At 47.5% G+C, this 18,194-nt stretch overlaps 1 long non-coding RNA gene and 1 other non-coding gene across 2 annotated transcripts in view; one reads left to right on the forward strand and one right to left on the reverse strand.

Annotated features, from left to right (window-relative positions):
• LOC140219863 (uncharacterized) overlaps window positions 1-18,194 on the forward strand; it is a 478,555-nt gene that overhangs the window by 13,731 nt on the left and 446,630 nt on the right. The window lies entirely within an intron of this gene.
• On the reverse strand, window positions 3,447-3,519 carry TRNAS-GGA (transfer RNA serine (anticodon GGA)). Its single transcript has one exon. It is a non-coding gene; the product is annotated as a tRNA-Ser (tRNA).

The following is an 18,194-nucleotide window of genomic DNA, read 5'->3' on the forward strand; positions in this document are numbered from 1 at the left end:
CACGGCTCTGAATAAACGCACGCGACACAAATGCCGCATCGTAAGCTCGTAGTAATATTTCCGGCATGATAGACCATCACAAACTGTTCTGGAATTCACTCTGACGAGGGGCTGAAGCACACAGCTGACGCGACCTCGCCCAGTTCGAAGCGCGGGCGGCCATCTTCTCCGTCGGCGGGCTCACCGGCCGTCCGGCTGATGACGTTAGCCCAGAGTGCGCGCCCATTGGTGGGTGCTCGTGTGCCTCCGCCTCGGAGGAGTAAACGTCCCCTTTTTTTCTAAAGTTGGATCCGACGATAGATAGATAGATAGATAGATAGATAGATAGATAGATAGATAGATAGATAGATAGATAGATAGATAGATAGATAGATAGATAGATAGATAGATAGATAGATAGATAGATAGATAGATAGATAGATAGATAGATAGATAGATAGATAGATAGATAGATAGATAGATAGATAGATAGATAGATAGATAGATAGATAGAAAACAAAAAGAAATGAAAAGCTTTTCTCTTAAGCACTCACCTTGAGGGTGGTCAGCGCGGAGATGACATCGGCGGACGGCCTCGCTTCGACCTGGAGCTCGTCGATCGAGAGGAATCCCCAGTCGTAGACGCTGAATTTCCAGTAGCTCTCGTAATCCGCCTTACCCTTGGGTGTGCGGAAGGCATCACTGAAGTTCTGAGCATCGCTGCGATAGAAGGGGATGTTTTTCCTTAAATTTACATTATTACACTCGTCGCGTAGTTAGGAGCACGTAGTTATTACTGCAAGCACCTATAAAAGTGCGTCTGCAGAACTCGCTACAACGCACAGGATGGAATTCGGCGAAAAATGTTTGCAGCTGAAATCCAGCAACCACGGCTGTACGTGACGTACAGCGTAGGCCACTGTTGAGGGAAAAAGTATTCTGGTGCTGATTATCGCCAAGATAAGTAGATAAACCTGCTGAAATTCTTTTTTTTTACGGACAGCGCATAATTAAGCTATCAGAACAGCCAGCTTTTACCACTTGGATTCGAAGAAATGTTGCCGTTATGTTGGCTTTATTACCGGTTGATTCCTGTAAGACTGAGGCATACTGAACTAGAAGTGACACATATGCACCACGAAAAAAGAAAGGAAGCTACCATCCTCCGCTCACCCTCGCGCTCTTTCACTCGTACCTACAGCCTGCGGCGCGTGGCCACGGTGTTGTCGCAATCGAACTTTATCCGGAACATCACTGCGACAGCAGAAATGCGCCTAGTCTCCATGCAATTGGCCATCGCAATTCAAGTGCAGAATTCGCGCATTAGCTTGCATGAGAAATATGACGGAAAACACAGAGTTTCTTTTCACGAAGCGATTATACTTCACAGTCGAACTTGACACGTGAGCGTAACGCACCCTACATATAAAATGCTGCGTTTACCACGGAGTGCCATGTATACGTGACACGTCAAGCTACAGCGTGGGCTCCTTCGCTCTCAAATTTTGCACGGAGGTGCAATATCAGGACGCATGAAGTTTAACGAAAAGGTTTGATGCATCAGTTAGCCGTCTCATCAGTAATAAAACCACAACACCGTGTCGCGTGTGGTGACGCTAAGACAAAGAGTTTCGATTTTGTTTCACCCAAAGCTCCCCTTCCCCAAACATCGTAAAAGAACAACCCCCTTGAAAAAGGAAAGAGACATGTCGGCATAAAGTCCCTCTACACTGCAATATTTTTCCCTTCTCCACGATCCGCGGCGCCCCTATTGGCCAACTGGCGTCACGTGGGAAGGGCGTGCCGTCATCGTTTGTTCACTCTCTCGCTGCGCCGCCATTTTCGCGGCAAAATCGTGAACGGGCAGGTGTGACACCCTTGTGGTTCGTTATTATTGTGCACGGTGCGGGTTGAGCGCGTCGTGGCTTTAACATTTCATGACGATAACGACCATGGTTGTTCTTGCCGCGGTGTTAATGTGTTCGTGCTGTCTCTATAGTCGTCATGAGCTGCGCTTTGTCTTTACACGCCAGAACCATTTCGGCGGAAACAAGAAGGTCTTCGCGATACCGCCCAGCAAGCGTGATATTTCGAGAACGATTACCTCGGATACACCAAACTGACCGGAAAAAACATCAAGCTCTGACACTCGTCGCGACTTCGCGAAGTAATTTTGCGAATACTATAAAGTAACAGTATAACTTTCGGTTGGAATTTTCTGCCATGCGCTATTACCTCTTGGTTGCCCTGCCGCTGCACGTTTAGCATGTCCCTGCCAACGATGCCATCGCCTCACTGTGGGAGATGTTTCCCTACTCTGCGCGTTCACGGGGAGAAAGCGTGTGAGCATGTCACAGCGCACACCGAACAAGGCCACGAGAAGCTGCGCGATGACGTCACACTTCGATGGGGACATTGTACCATCGGTGCTGCCATGTATGTACACCATCTGTATGGTGCGAGCTGCTCACCTGAAGGACACGGACATGCCGTATCGTGTTTGTTGGCCAGCTTGCCCCTGTTCGACGAAGCGGTGCACGGGGGCACTCTGTCGCTGGACCGCGAAATCGTTGTTCCTGGGAGACACAGCCAGCGAATCGAAAAACACGAAGTCGCAGAGGCCGTCGTCCGGGAAGTACAAGGGTTCTGGACCACCCCCGACGGTGCACACCGTCAGTGGTCGGACGTGACCTGTAAACGTTGACGTCGTTGACACATCAGGCGAATCCGCTCTCCGGAAATCAGGAAAGCCGATGCATGTTTTGCAAAAGCGAAAAAAGCAATGGGCCGAGGTCATCGGAGGACTATGGGCGAAGTGAAGCGATTACTTTCCGGCAAAGCTATTCAGACACGGTGCTGCTTCACAAATGTCTCGTTACTCTATCATAAGAAGCCAACAAACACTGACACCAAGGAGAACATAGAGGAAATTACTTGTGCTTAATAAGTGAAATAAAGAAACGATAAATAAATGGAAATTAAAGTGGATGAAAAAACAACTTGCCGCAGGTGGGAACGGAACCCACAACCTTCGCATTTAGAGTGCGATGCTCTAACAATTGAGCTACCGCAGCGCTGTTTCCCCATCCACTTTCTTTGGTATTTCTGTGCCCTAGTAGAACCCTGGGAGTGTTAGCCAGCGCCACAACTCACAGACCTTGGCGGCGGACGTGGAACGTCCTTTTTGCCGCAGGCGTCACGAGAACGTGAACTTTTTGGGTGAAGCCAACCGGTCAATAAACCTACACATGCTACCTGAAGGCATCAATGTAGCCGGATTCGAGACCCTCGTTATGTAATAAACGAGAAGAAAGGGGGTTAACCGAGGGGCCCGATTTTCATTAGTCATATCATAAGAAGCCAACAAACACTGACACCAAGGACAACATAGGGAAAATTACTTGTGCCTAATAAATGAAATAAGGAAACGATAAGTTAATGGAAAAAAAGTGGATGAAAAAACAACTTGCCGCAGGTGGGAACCGAACCCACAACCTTCGCATTTCCCCTGCGATGCTCTACCAATTGAGCTACCGCGGCACCGTTTCCCCACCACTTTCTTGGTTATTCATGTGTTCTAGTAGAACACTGGTTGTTTTTTCATCCACCTTAATTTCCATTAATTTATCGTTTCTTTATTTCATTTATCAAGCACAAGTAATTTCCCCTGTGTTGTCCTTGGTGTCAGTGTTTGTTGGCGTTTTATGATATGAGTAATAAAAATTGGGCCCCTCGGTTAACCCCCTTCCTTCTCGTTTACTGCGCTTAAATAAGAAATTTGAGGCATCAAACGGAAAAAAAAGAAGCACAAAAGAAGAAGCATATCAGTTTCCTCAACTGAGATTTTCTTTTCTTCTTTCTTTCTTTCTTTCTTTCTATCCTTATTTATTTCCTTCATTTATGATTGAGGGTATGGGCCCGGCATTGTCGCTGATAGCGGTAAAATTACGGCACACCATTCGTTCCTAAGGGAGTTTTAGATTTTGCGCAATCAATGCTCACACTCTCTCTCTTTACCTCTTTCTATTCCCCTTTCTTCCACCCCCAGTGTAGGGTAGCAAACCGGATGCTCGTCTGGTTGACCTTCCTGCCTTTCCTGTCCTTGCTCTCTCTCTCTATCTTAGGCAATCGCGGCAAATTTTCGCCGTCGCCGTGATGTCCCGCATAAAGTCGAAGTACAGAAGAATGAGCGCACGGCGCGCCGTTATCATTGCTACGGGTGCGAGGGGAAGCTTTCGAGGGTGAGCCGAGGGCCGAGCGATGCGCGCCCTCTCCCCACGCGCCTAGCGTTGGCTGTCACGTGATCAAGCGCGCGCACACTCATCTATAGAGGAAGAGAGCCAACAGTGCAACATCCCCATTTCGCGAAAACAATTGTTTGTGGCAAATAAACAAAAGCTCTGGTATGTTACACTTCATATTTCTGTCATCAGCAATGCTGAAATTTAACACGCAATCATTCAAAGGAGGTCTCTCTCAAATCGCCATTGAGTCGCGTGAGGTAAGGTTCCGTTCCCGATCACTTAATCACAGCTTGGCTACATTCTTGACTATATTATGTTTTCTGCGCGCTAGCCTGACTTGTTCATGGCCACGTAAATAAATCTCTCGAGTTTTCTTTCATATTTTGATACGTGAAAACCCTGGTGCGAAGACAGTGGGGGCAGACAAGATGCGCCTACCGGTTGTGGTCGACGGTGTCTTCGCTCTGTAGACGACCTGATTGACGACGTCTTCTTGACCACTGCCGCCACTGCCACCGATGCCGCCTCTTAGCACATCGTCGTCGTAGTCGGTTCCATGACCCGTTGCTGCAATAACAACGCGAGAGAATAAATCCAACCTCTAAGTTCACATTCACAAAGGAGCCTTAATGACCACTCGAAACCGCCCTTATAAACAGTGATCAAGAGAAACGCTCAATAAATGAAGCTTTGAGAGATGTTCGACGTTCTGAAAACCTCGAAGCGTTCTTTTTTCTCCTTCGTACTTTTTCTGCCTGGAGACCACTTGGTCGAAGAAACTTCTGTAGTAATACAGGCTCACTTTTTTGTTGCCGTTCGGCAATGTTTTCTTAACTCTTGAGAGCCGCCGCCAGTTAAAGGCAACCAAGAACCGAATCTCGAAAGGCTTAAATACACTAAGCTGAAATAGTGCGGATCACGGTGTCACTTTGCTTCGCCTTCGTCCCTCCTTCGAGCTACGAATCCGGCAGGGTCATCACAATAGTCATCCGACAGGAAGTCTCGACATTTCCCCAGCTGCCCTGCAAACAGCTATCGCTATAACAGCTGTCTCTGTGAAACGCTTTCCGCGATGTTCCCGCAGAAAGCGCTTCTCACGGACCCAATACATTGCTACACTCTGGCTGGGCACCGCGTCAAGTTCCGAGCGCGGAACAACGGACACATTCGCAATAGCGAACGAGGAGCCTTGCAGGCACTTCGCGGGACCCGAATATTCACGTGATCTGAAGAATCTTAGCTTACCAGACGGGAACACAAGCGCGAAGAGAACTTAACTGTACCTAGTGCCATCTGGTGTTTGCATCACATATGTCCAAGCCGAGGAAATCCATTGGCACCAAATGCGTCGCTTTCAAACAGAAGCATCTTGCCGAAAGGTGTCGGAGATTGGCTTGGCTGCTTGCCCGAAAATTGTGCCTCAATGAAAATGAGAGCAAGCGAAGGACTACAACGCTATTCACCCGCCGTGGTTGCTCAATGACTATGGTGTTGGGCTGCTGAGCACTAGGTCGCGGGATTGAAGCCATGGCGGCCGCATTTCGATGCGGGCGAAATGCGAACACACCCGTGTACTTAGATTTACTGCACGTTAAAGAACCCTAGGTGTTCGAAATTTCCGGAGTCCTCCACTACAGCGTGCCTCATCATCAGAAAGTGGTTTTGGCACGTTAAACACTATAATTTAATTAATTTACAACGCCATTCAATAACGATGCTTGATAGCATGAGTGCAGCTATAAATAAATGGGTAAATAAATAAATGGGTCACACTGCAACGAAGGCAACAGACGGCGCTATCGGTGGAAGTCCAGTTTTTATCTGCGACGGCAAGTTATTCCTAGTGTTTTTGCTGGTTCGTGAAGACTTTTCTATGAAGCTTCTTGTGTTTCATACGTGCCTTAGGGATGTGCAACCAGATCGAATTTCATTTGTAATAAAAATAAATATGTAATGATAGCACTCGCTCATGTCATGTTCTCCGAAGGGTCTTTGGCTGCTTCATCGATTATTTATGCGCATAAGCACGTGTGCCAGAACTACCATGTGCAAGAAAATCATTTCAGTCACATTTTTATGAGAAGAGTCCGCTTCGTCGAGCGTGGCATATGCAAACGGTAAGCACGGTGTCCTCGCCAAATACCCTCCGTTAGCTGATAGCATACGTAAATAGCAGAACCCCGCGTAAATACGGAGCATATAGAGTGCATCCTATGTTCTTACATAAGGAAATACCGCGATTTTCGTTGCGTATGCTATTCTAAATCTGCTTATTAACTAGCGTAGCACCGAGTAATTAAATTTTCGTCTTTTATTGTCCCTGTGGAGCTAGCGCAAAGTGTTTGCTCTCAACTTATTTTGTTTATGGCTGAATAGATTGTTACAATAGTTTACTCGGCCTTACGGATATTCAACACGAAAGCTAACCGAGGCGTTGTGGTGTGCGTTAAATAAACATATCTACTTTAACTGTCAAACCCGCCTGTGGTTTCGAGGCCGTTGAAGACAACACAATTCATTAGGCCCAATGCGGCGTTTTCATGCCAAGGCGCCTCGTGAGGCTTGTGGAAGCCAGGATTGCCGCGAACTACCCTGGAAATTGGGTGGGCCAGCCATTCATGACTTGCGACTCAAGTAAGCCGAGAGGAGGTGTAAGATTTATTCACATTTATCCGGCGATCAGCGATGACCAGAGCGTAGTAACATCGTGTATTGCCACTGAAGGGGGAGCCGCGGATGCCGACATGTTTCACAACGCTGCTTCTTGGCTTACGTAAACATTAACTACATACGTTGAACTCACCAAATGTTCTATTACAATCGCATTAAAGAGATATCGCTTTACCCGGACTATCGCTTTATTCAAACATTTCTGTTTTTCATACCAGGGTCCATGCATTTCGGGTCAGATTACTTGACGCGCATCGGCGGCGGACTGTGCTTAATTGAGAATTTTACAAAAGCATTTCCGACCAAACGTAAGTGCATTACGTACGTAGACAAATAGCGTTGGCCTCACTTCGCATGTTCCGCACGCGTTATCGGTTTCCGCGGTGTCCGCGCGCTGTGCTAGCGTACGTTGTTTAACGAATTTAAGCAAATTGGCTTAATATACGTTATGCTTGAAAGTAGAAATAGCGTTGTCGAACATGGAGGCCGCCTATGGCTCTCACTTCAGCGTGAATTCCCGCGGTGGCTGCGCTGTCGTTACCGTTGCTCATTAGTAAAAGTTCCAATGAACTTTTGCTTCCTCTAAACTCGGCATCCGTTGGGATAACGAGACGCGCCGGCATAGAAAGGAAAGCGCGGCTGCTACTGGACTGCCTTGCCTTGGATATGTTTAGCACGAGACACCAGAAAGCACGAGAAAGCGTTTGATTCAGTCGAAACCTCAGCAGTCATGGAGGCATTGCGAAATCAGGGTGTAGACGAGCCATATGTAAAAATACTCAAGCATATCTATAGCGGCTCCACAGCCACCGTAATCCTCCATAAAGAAAGCAACTAAATCCCAATAAAGAAAGCAACTAAATCCCAATAAAGAAAGGCGTCAGACAGGGAGATACGATCTCTCCGATGCTATTCACAGCGTGTTTACAGGAGGTATTCAGAGACCTGGATTGGGAAGATTTGGGGATAAGAGTTAATGGAGAATACCTTAGTAACTTGCGATTCGCTGATGATATTGCCTTGCTTAGTAACTCAGGGGACCAACTGCAATGCATGCTCACTGACTTGGAGAGGCAAAGCCGAAGGGTGGGTCTAAAAATTAATCTGCAGAAAACTAAAGTAATGTTTAACAGTCTCGGAAGGAAACAGCAGTTTACAATAGGTAGTGAGGCACTGGAAGTGGTAAGGGAATACATCTACTTAGGACAGGTAGTGACCACGGATCCGGATCATGAGACTGAGATAATCAGAAGAACAAGAATGGGCTGGGGTGCGTTTGGCAGGCATTCTCAGATCATGAACAGCAGGTTGCCATTATCCCTCAAGAGAAAAGTTTATAACAGCTGTGTCTTACCAGTACTCACGTACGGGGCAGAAACCTGGAGGCTTACGAAAAGGGTTCTACTTAAATTGAGGACGACGCAACGAGCTATGGAAAAGAGAATGATAGGTGTAACGTTAAGGGATAAGAAAAGAGCAGATAGGGTGAGGGAACAAACGCGAGTTAATGATATCTTAGTTGAAATCAAGAAACAGAAATGGGCATGGGCAGGACACGTAATGCGGAGGGAAGATAACCGATGGTCATTAAGAGTTACGGATTGGATCCCAAGGGAAGGGAAGCGTAGCAGGGGGCGGCAGAAAGTTAGGTGGGCGGATGAGATTAAGAAGTTCGCAGGGACAACATCGCCACAATTAGTACATGACCGGGGTAGTTGGAGAAGTATGGGAGAGGCCTTTGCCCTGCAGTGGGCATAACCAGTCTTATGATGATGATAACGATGACCAGCGGGTGCCCCACCTTTTGGCGCCTTCCTTATGAAGTGCCTCCCTTGTGAGGGCGCTAGCATTTATCGTACCAGGCGACAAACGCTATTCTGAAACTGTCCAATTACTAAGTGCGAAGCCGCAATACACGCACGGCAGTGCGCGGGGCAGCAGACACGGTAGTTCTTCGCGTTGTTTCGTTATCCACTCGGAGAGGCAAACACCGCTGCGACGGCCACACCGAAACGGGGCGGAAGCTCCTTGAACGCATCTTTCACGTGACGAGTACCGATAGACAAGGCAGCTGCTAACGAGCGCAATCACAAATTTCGCCGCCGTCGTGTCCTAATTCCCGATCGAGATGCGTTTCAACATGCGTTTTACGAGCTCCCACACTCTCGGAGTGCCCTCTACCCTACTATGGCTTCCTGAGAGCCCATGTGATTTGAACATTACACCGCTTATCAAGATGTAGTACATTTCGGGTTCCGATGACTTCTTTATGACGAGCGTTTACTGTACGAGTTGGTACGACACAGTTGGTAGTGTCGAGAGCAGCGATTCGCGCAGCACAGGAGAACATGAACCCACAAAGCGCAGCTCGGCGTGTGTGCCTTACTGCACGTCAGATTAGGTTGCGTAGTCCAGAGAAAGGAGGAACTCCTGGCGCATGCGCGTTGAGGTCGACGCGCTACTTCTACACGCAAGAAAAGCACTTGCGTTTGCTTGCCTATATACACTATTCTAAAAGAAAACGGCTACTAAGCGGTTATGTTGCTGCTTACGTTCTCTGCTCAAGATCACCACCAAGAAGACGGCGGCTATCAGCACGCAGAGGAGAAGGGCACCGATGACTGCACTCAGGCACCACTTGCGGGCGTTCTCCTTAGGGCTGGAGGAACACGAATTGAACAGGGTGTGTTATGAAGGCCTCTCGTCATACCACGTGAGAGAAACATATTAGGTAAACGGACAAGGGCTTGCCGCAAAAACTGTGCGCGTGCAACAGAAGTGAACACTGGTTTACTTACTCCACATCTGCGAAACGAAGAGGAAAAAAAGAAAACGCCATTAGTGACGCTGTTTCTACGAGCTACGTTTACATGCACTCTATTCCGTTTCTCTACAAGCAACCAACACTCCTAGATGCAGTCCACAAGACACTCGCGGTTTCTATTTTGTCGAGCAACCTGTCAAGCAATTTCAGTCCTGAGAAGCAGCGCAGCCATTTTTGTGAAGCTTGACGCTTATTTAGTTGTTTAAGCGCGTTTCAAACGCACGTTTTCGAGGATGACTGTAGCGACTCTGCTGCCCAAGGGATGCCAGGTTTTCCTACTTTGCTCAAATATGGCAACATTTCAGACCTCTTAGCTAAATGTCTTTTTGAATTGAGTAACTGATTAGTGTTTGGCATGCTTCGGGTATCAGCAACGAGTACCTTCCGTGGCGACTGGGGGCCCGAAGATGTAGTATATTCTTTCCTATCCGTAGAGGAGTAAGGTAACGGGGGGGCTGGGTCCGATATCGAAGACGTTTTACGCACAAGCTTATACTACATATTTACAAGTTTCAAAGAAGTACGGAGAAATAAGTTCATGAAGAAGTTGTAGCAGCCGATGACTCCAGCCGGCCGTCGCTCTTTTTATGCCCTGCGTGGTGATTGTTCAGTCGCCTCCACCAATCCGGCGTCAGGAGACCGACTACCTCAGGTCCCACCAATCCGGATGTCTGTTACCCATTCCCTCCGAAGGGAGCGTTGTCGGAAACACACGCACATCACTGGGCACAAACAAGGGATGGGGGATAGCACACTGACCCCGTCTCCGGCGTGGACGCGCCAATTTGGGCGCCTGAGAGGTGAAGGACCGTCGCCTCGCTAATTGCCCAAACCCCTCCTGACAGAGGTACTCCAGTTGTTGCCATAAATCATCCCATTTGAGGACAGTTTTGACGAGGCCGTCGGCCCGTTCCCCATAATCGCGCTATCCGTGACCGCAGGTCGTCGCCGGGGACGTGAGCGATTCTTCTTGACCTTGTGCGGTCGTGTGAGCTAGCGGCCGTCAGGGTGAACATGGTGTGGGTGAGCCTGTGTGTAAGTGAGTGTGGCTGTAAACGAATAATTATGAATGAGCGAGTGTCCGATTAAACATTGCAGTGAGACGTATGCCAAAGTCACAACAGCGTTGGCCGGCATGGAGACAAAATATTGCTGCTCTGTAGTGAATAGCGGCAGCTTGTCTGGTTACCTACTTGGCTATGTCTCCTTCCATCTATATTCTTTGATGATTAGTCTTTCTTAATCAGTATCGGGGATTATGCAGACTAGTCATTGAGCTTCGCATATATGAAAACCCTACTGCTTCCCTTTCTTGTGTTTCCCCCTGTTGACACGTTGCCCATTCACCGCGCGCGCTGACGCACTCATTTTTTAACATATTGCGGGCAAGGTAATTTAGGAAAGAAGCTTACCGAATCTTTCAGCTGGAAACAGACAACGCAGAACCACCGGTTTATAGTTGTCCATATTGTTTCGCGAGAGACAAGACAATGAAAAAGGCGGGTAGCAGATGGTCCTGCCATCCCACGATTCCGAGTGTCTGAACTAAATTACTGCGAACAGCGTTATCGCAACATGCACAAGCACCCAGAAATTACGCGCAACGTAACCAAACAGTAGCTGTACATATTTAAACAGACGAAGCTGCGCCCCCCACCTCCAACCCATTCCATAAGAAAAAAACCTGCAAGTTGCAATAAAGCGCCTTCTAACTATACAAGCATGAAATAAGTTTCTATAGTGCTGTGTATTCTCCAAGAAATATTAAAAACGTGTTAAATTTCGGAGCGAATGGCCAAGCGAATGAAGAGCGACGGAAGTATTCAGTCGCTTTCCGACGTCACAGCACTCATAGGCGGTCGCCTTTTCTTGGGATTCTGGGATTGCATCATCTCTTGTGCAGAGTTCTCAAAATAAGCAGGCATCTTGCTCGAAAGCATGATCCTCGCTGGATCGCAACCACATTGCCAGAGCCCTCTCATTCCATTCCCGCAGAGCGCATAATGCTGCTACGCGAAGACAATCCACCAGTCACCCAGCGACGCGCCCATGACGTCACTAGGCTCGGCGCGGTGATTAGGGCGGCGAGTATTGTGTACGGGAACAACAAGCGGGCACCCTCTGGTTCAGTTCTTGGCTGATTAGAACCCATGCTCACAAAAACTAACGCCCTAATCAGGGTTCACGAGATCGTAAATTTTCACATCATCGGGGGGAATTTTGCCTGTCCACAATAGCCGCCCAAGACAATTAAACGGCTGCGTTTATTTATTTGTTTATTCATTTATTTTGCAATATATAGGAAATAGCGAATACTATAAATGATTAGCATTGCTCCAGAAGATAAAAGAAGCTATCACAGAAGATAAAGAAAAATACACATCTTAAAGGATATTTTCAACGCCGGTTACAAAACTGGGCATCAACAATTTCCCGGGAAAAAGCATTCTATTAAGCAATCGTGTATTCCCCTGAAAAGGGGGATATTTGATTGCGTTAATCCCACTCTTGTGCGCACACTTTTTTTTTACTGTCCCTCCTGGGAGAACTATAATGGGGTGATCTTAAATATTTCTTTTTCGCAGTGCCTGTTTGGCGGTGGTAAGATCAGAAACAAAAAAATTTAGGCGAAGCATCTTCCGAAAGCGATGCGAACCGAGATCATCGACGATGTCATAGTTTCCATCTGAACTCTTTCTAGTTTGTCTATAGACATTCCGGTACAAAGGTCCCATGCTACGGATGTATACTAAACTACGGGCCCTTTAATAGTAAAATGCAGTGTCTCATTCTCATACACCACACTCTTTCTGGTAAGATCACTTAGATGAAACTCTGACCCTACCTCGTAAGCGAGTGCTCTCACGGCCACAGTGCCACGTTGGGACGCATGCATATGTAGATAAGGGTGATTCGGTGAGCTGGACAATGTCTTGGACTCGTATGGGGGTTCAAAATTACAAGTCGCATTTTCGGCCGAAAGGCGAAGCATCGATTGCGATAACAGATCAGCGGAGAGCTATACGAAGTAAGGATAGCTGTTTTATCTGCTGTATAAGCTTCTTAACAGAAACACACTAACTAAATTAACAGGCAGGGTGTCACGCGCGCACGAGCAAACACGAACAAATCTCACTCGATGACCGCGAAAAGTCGCTTCAAAATTCTGGAGAGAGGAAGCGCGGCAGCAGCAGCGAGCGAATGGACCTTCGCGCCGCGTCTCACATCGACGCGAACTAAGCCGCGGAAACACAGCGCGCACCGGTCTCTGTGCCCGTCGCAGATGGCTTTCATCATACAGCGGTACGGGTGCCGGAGTAGAATGCTACTCCCCTTCCCTGCGCTCCTCGCGGTGCCTTGCGCGCGACGGAAGACAGCGCGCTTCCTCCCTGCTTCCCTCCCCTGCGTGTGCAAGGTTGCGCCGCTAACGCCGGCACACCCTCGCTCGCTTTCACTGGCACACAGAGCATACGGCACGTGGCGACGATATTATTGCCCTTGGACTTAATACAGAACCTCACGGCGACGGCAACGGCAGAAATTCGCCTGGTGTCCCCACATAATTGCTATCGCAATAAAAAGAAACAGCTCTAAGTGAAAGCTGTCTTATAACAAAGTATTCGTAAATCTCTTGGTTCTTCGCCTACTTCTTGTCGAAATAAATAGGCGCAAGGACGAGTGAGAGAACAATTGGAGTCTGTGGTCTATTCAATTGAGACGCTATTTCAACAAATCTTAGAACCGGACACCATTCTGGCCACTTACTCTCTATTGAGGTCAGTCCTGTTGTGTAATCTGAAAGATGAAAAGTGTTTTGCAGATCGAAGCAACTTCCAGTAAAGTCGGTCGCGTAAAGCTGACGTGGAACCAGAACACACGGCTAAATACACTTATAAGTGTGCCCAAGCGTCGGTCACATCAACGGAACAAAACCTAGCGTATGCTTGACACGACAGACGGGAGAAGTATAAAAATGAGGAAAAGCCGGTAGAGATGCCATCTGCAATGTGCCACGCCAACACACCTTCACCTTCGCGACGCTGCAGCTTTGGGAGCATCTGCGCTTGTTGACGAAATGAAAAACGGTTGTGGTGAATTCAAAACTAAGCAATAGATTGCGCCTGAAGCTTTTCTTATTAAACTGCCGGCATGAAGGATGTTCAAATTTCCGAATAATGCTGCTAGTTCCGCGACGCCAGCTCGGTGTCATCAGCACCTTGGTTTGTGCGAGATATTAAAAAAAAAGGTGGAACCTTCGTCCCTAATTCTCTCCCCCGGAAAACACCTAAACAAGTGTGCAAATATCACCATGAAAGAATGGTCTTTCGGTTTAGGATCACTACGCTTTCGCATGAGTTTCCATATGGAGGCCCAGAATACCCGCAATATAGATACCGCCATAAAAACTTAGAAATGAACACCGCACTGTTGCCACTTACACATCGAACTGGTCGCTCCGCCATATTGAGCTGAAGATTGAACAAAAAAGAGAAAACAGAGGCGGCACAGTTGGTCACAGTGAAGAGATCGTGATGTGCGTCAAGCCTGCGTTTAAATACGACTGTACAGCTCTACGCCATGCAACCATAACATATCCCTGCGGTTAAACGCCTCTGCCCCAGTGCATGCATTTCTATGGTTGCTCGTAATAACACTGCTGCACTACAAGTATTGAACGATTTACTTACTCGGGAACCAAGTGGGAACGTAGGGGGCATCTGTAAACGAAAAGGCGGGGCGAATAGTTAAGGACATGCGTCATGGAAATGTATTTCTTTTTCCTAACATCTGCGAACCTGGTTTGCAGCATATATGTATACATGTTATGTACACTCTCGAAAGAAACATTGCGTTGTTAGTTTACCTCCCTTGGGCTACATTTAACGTTGTTACATCGAATATCTTCAACCCTGCTTCTTCAAAAACTCAGTGTGTTTTACGACGAAAGGAAAGGCCAGGTCAGAAAATTTGAAATTTTTTCAGGACTTCCTATTGGGGGAGGGGGGGAGCATTATGATTTACTTTAAAACAGCCGTCGACTTGCTGCGGTGGAGGCTCTGTGAAAAGCACGTTCTACTTCTGAACACAACGTCGGTGGTTCTATTCCCGACGCTGGTGGGCAGTTGTCCGATGACAAACAGTTTTACAACTGCGCAAACAAACGACCATGGAGAGAGAGAGAGAGCACAAAACGACAGGCGCAGTATCCTTCAAGGGCTGCGCCTGTTCTAGTGCGCTCCCTCTCTGGAGTCGTTCGTTCGCGCAGTTATAAAACTGTTCGCTAATATGCACCAGCTCGCCCAACAAGAAGTTCTCCTAAGCTACATTTGTCCGATGACGTTGATTCGACTCATTGCGCGCGCGCCATCCTTACGTTGCAGGCCAAAGAGACCCATCCCAGCTTGTCGAAATGTATCAGGAACCTTCCACTTAGGGGCGTCTAAATATAGCCTAGTGTAAGCTTGATACGTTACAATCCCACTCAACCGCCGATGAAATGAAGGAACTAATCAACCAAAAGTGCCAACGCACGCCCTCAACCAAGTCCCAATGATAGCCGTCAAGAGGCGTCCCCGACAACGAGACGTGTGCCCGTAAACGGCGTAAGCTGATTCAAAAAATGGCCTTGAGTGACAAACGGCTAATGTTGCGCAAACAGAACGTACCCATCTCGCTGGGAAAGAAAGGCGGTTGAAGCAGGCCTGGCTGACTCGATAAAAATGGCTTCCGCTTCTTGGCTCTTCGTTTTCGTTATTGTCGTTGCGTTTCTTTTAAATTTGGCACGTGCCCACGAGAAATGGTTTCGCCAAACGTTCGCCATCGAAAGAGCATAAAATTATTTTTCTTTTTGCCGCCAGCTTGATCCTAAATAATACAATTGCGAAAAGAAAAAAATGTGAAAATAAACCTAAATGTAACGGACAAACGCTGCTACATTGGGATGGTGTGACTGCTTCGTCGGTAGGTTCAAAGTGAAACCAAATGCAGCCCACATTGAGGGGATGACCAGGACAGGGGATTCCATGCAATCATCTTAATCCCTGCCACTGTTTCCAAAACTCTCGTTTACCGTACACCTGAATAGGAACAGCATGGTTGGACGTGAAAAGAAGAAAACAAGGAAGTGTACTCAACACATACCCACATTGGCAAGCGCCTTCAATAACCTGCAGAACAATTTTCCTTTCCACACCTAATAAAACGTTTTTTTTTTTCAAACAGGGCAAGTACTTCCCCAAGCAAAGCTTGTTCTTAAAAAAATAATGCCACAATACGTTGCAGTAAAAAAGGCTGAACCAGAAGATTGACAACATGCGCGCGTGAGAGCTACGCGTGACGTATACCCACGTCGCAAGCTTACGTGCGACGTATTTCTTATATGTGCAAGACTAAAGCATTCCACATAAGGAAAAGAAAAAAAAAAGACGTCTGATAACTCCAGTTCATTTCCCTTCTGTTTGCTTGATTTAGTGTCGAAATAGATTTTGCTCGAAGGAGGTCTTGATCGACCTTATACGTCGGCGCAGGCTGGCCTCGGTGTAATCTTGCGATGGCCATAACAAGGGCGCCGCTCGAAGCGCGCCTGCCGGCACTGCCGGAGCTGAATCGTTCTTCAGCACTGGCTGTGGCCGTGGCGCAATACTAGACGTCGTGTCTACTGGCAAATTGCCGCTTTCCTTGAGAAGTACGCTTTGCGCACGCGCTACGCCTTTGGTGGATGTGGACTGCCCGTGTCTTAATTCTAGTCGAAGCAACTTCATTTACGACTCATGCGACGATACACGAACGAGACTACGACACGAGTACACGACACCGGAACCACCATATTCTTCATGTATTAACGGGTTGTCTGCATTATTTTCTTGTTCGGATCACAAATAATTTTTTTTTTTTGTATCGGCTTCCGGGTCATTGCGCTTATGTCGTGGTTGACTCCTGCAAATAGTGACGAACACATTCACATGTCTGGGATTTTTTTTTTTTGGTGGTTCGTATATTGTCGCGCGCGTCCTCAGCGTTACCGCTCCCGAGGTAACGTGGTGGACGTGAGATAACCTGAGTGCGATCCAGCGGCGCTCGTTGAGGTCGTCGAGCTCTTTGCAACCCGTCCTCCCGGGGATGACACGTGACTCTTTCCTTCACGACTCCAGCGAGACGCATGAACTCGTGCTTGCCCTCGAAGTTTCCTGACTCCGGCTCGGACTGCGGCTCCTGCCTCGTCTTTCGCTCGTGGACTGCACATTGGCAAGTTCCTCCAGCAGGCCATGATGCTGCAAGAATCGCTTCGATGCCGCCGCTATGATTCTGTCAATAAGACGACACATGAGTCGCGACAGATATTAAAAACAAGGCGAAGGGAAATTTTGCTGCCTTGAAGAAGTTTCGCAGTAGCTCAGGGTGTCTTAGAGTCATCATGAAATGTCACTGCGGGAAAGATAGCACAAGTGATTTAGAATAATTGAAGAAATGCACCAGCTCTATATATAGTAAAGAAACTTGAAAGAAAATTGAGAACCTAAGAGAGAGGTAAAGAGCTATAAACAAAAAGTGAAAGTAGGGAAGTTAACCAAGGACGTACCCGGTTGGCTGCCCTACACTTCGGCAAGGGAAAAGGGGAATAGGTAAGAAGGAGAGAGCAGAAAAATAATAAAGTGCCACTCATTCACAGAGCCTGTCGCAGAGGAATGTCCATTGTCGCTCCGTGCAGCCCTCAAGAAAAACTATTGGCGGTTTCTGAACAAGACTTCGAACGACATGCACTTACTGTTATTCGCACAGAACTAATCCTTTCTATTTTTTCCAAAGTTTTGTGAAGGAAAGCTGGGATATCATGCATAAATGTGCGCTTACTTCGCTACAATTCGACCTTTGGCAATGGACAACACGTCCCAACGGGAAGTACATCGTTTTCCACAAAACAGCATCAAACGCGGCTGTTGTATTTTGCATGGCATAACATATCTACAAAATCGGTTCAGAAATATGATGTACTGCTGTTAACGAAACGTCGAGGACTCGACTTTCGCGAGAGACGACAGCAAATCAACACAGATTGAATGCGTACACTCTCGCGCACTTCGAATTCGTTGCTGGTTGGCGAAACTAAAACGCATGGTGAGCTTCATCCGTGCATGAACCTTCACACCCAAAACGGGTGTAAGTGTGCGAGTTATAGACTGATTTGCACCCTTTTTCGCTTTGAAGGTTGTGAATTATTAAACATTCCAGGCAGGCTCGAAGACAGAGCTTATGAGGCCACCAGCCATCCCGGCTCGCCCTGAACCCTTGCACTCGCCGCAGATTACTTAAAAGTACGACGCCAGAGGGCAGAAACTGGAAGCGCCAGCGCTGCAGTCTCTTTTGGGCGGAAAGTGATCACGTGACATTGCTTCACCGCGGCGAGATCGCACGTGGCGATTTTATCCCGCAATTGAGGACGTTTATTCTACGTTTTTTTTTTTTGACAAACGTTACCT

Source organism: Dermacentor andersoni, chromosome 8 (genome assembly GCF_023375885.2).
Source record: "Dermacentor andersoni chromosome 8, qqDerAnde1_hic_scaffold, whole genome shotgun sequence".
Lineage (NCBI taxonomy): Eukaryota > Metazoa > Arthropoda > Arachnida > Ixodida > Ixodidae > Dermacentor > Dermacentor andersoni.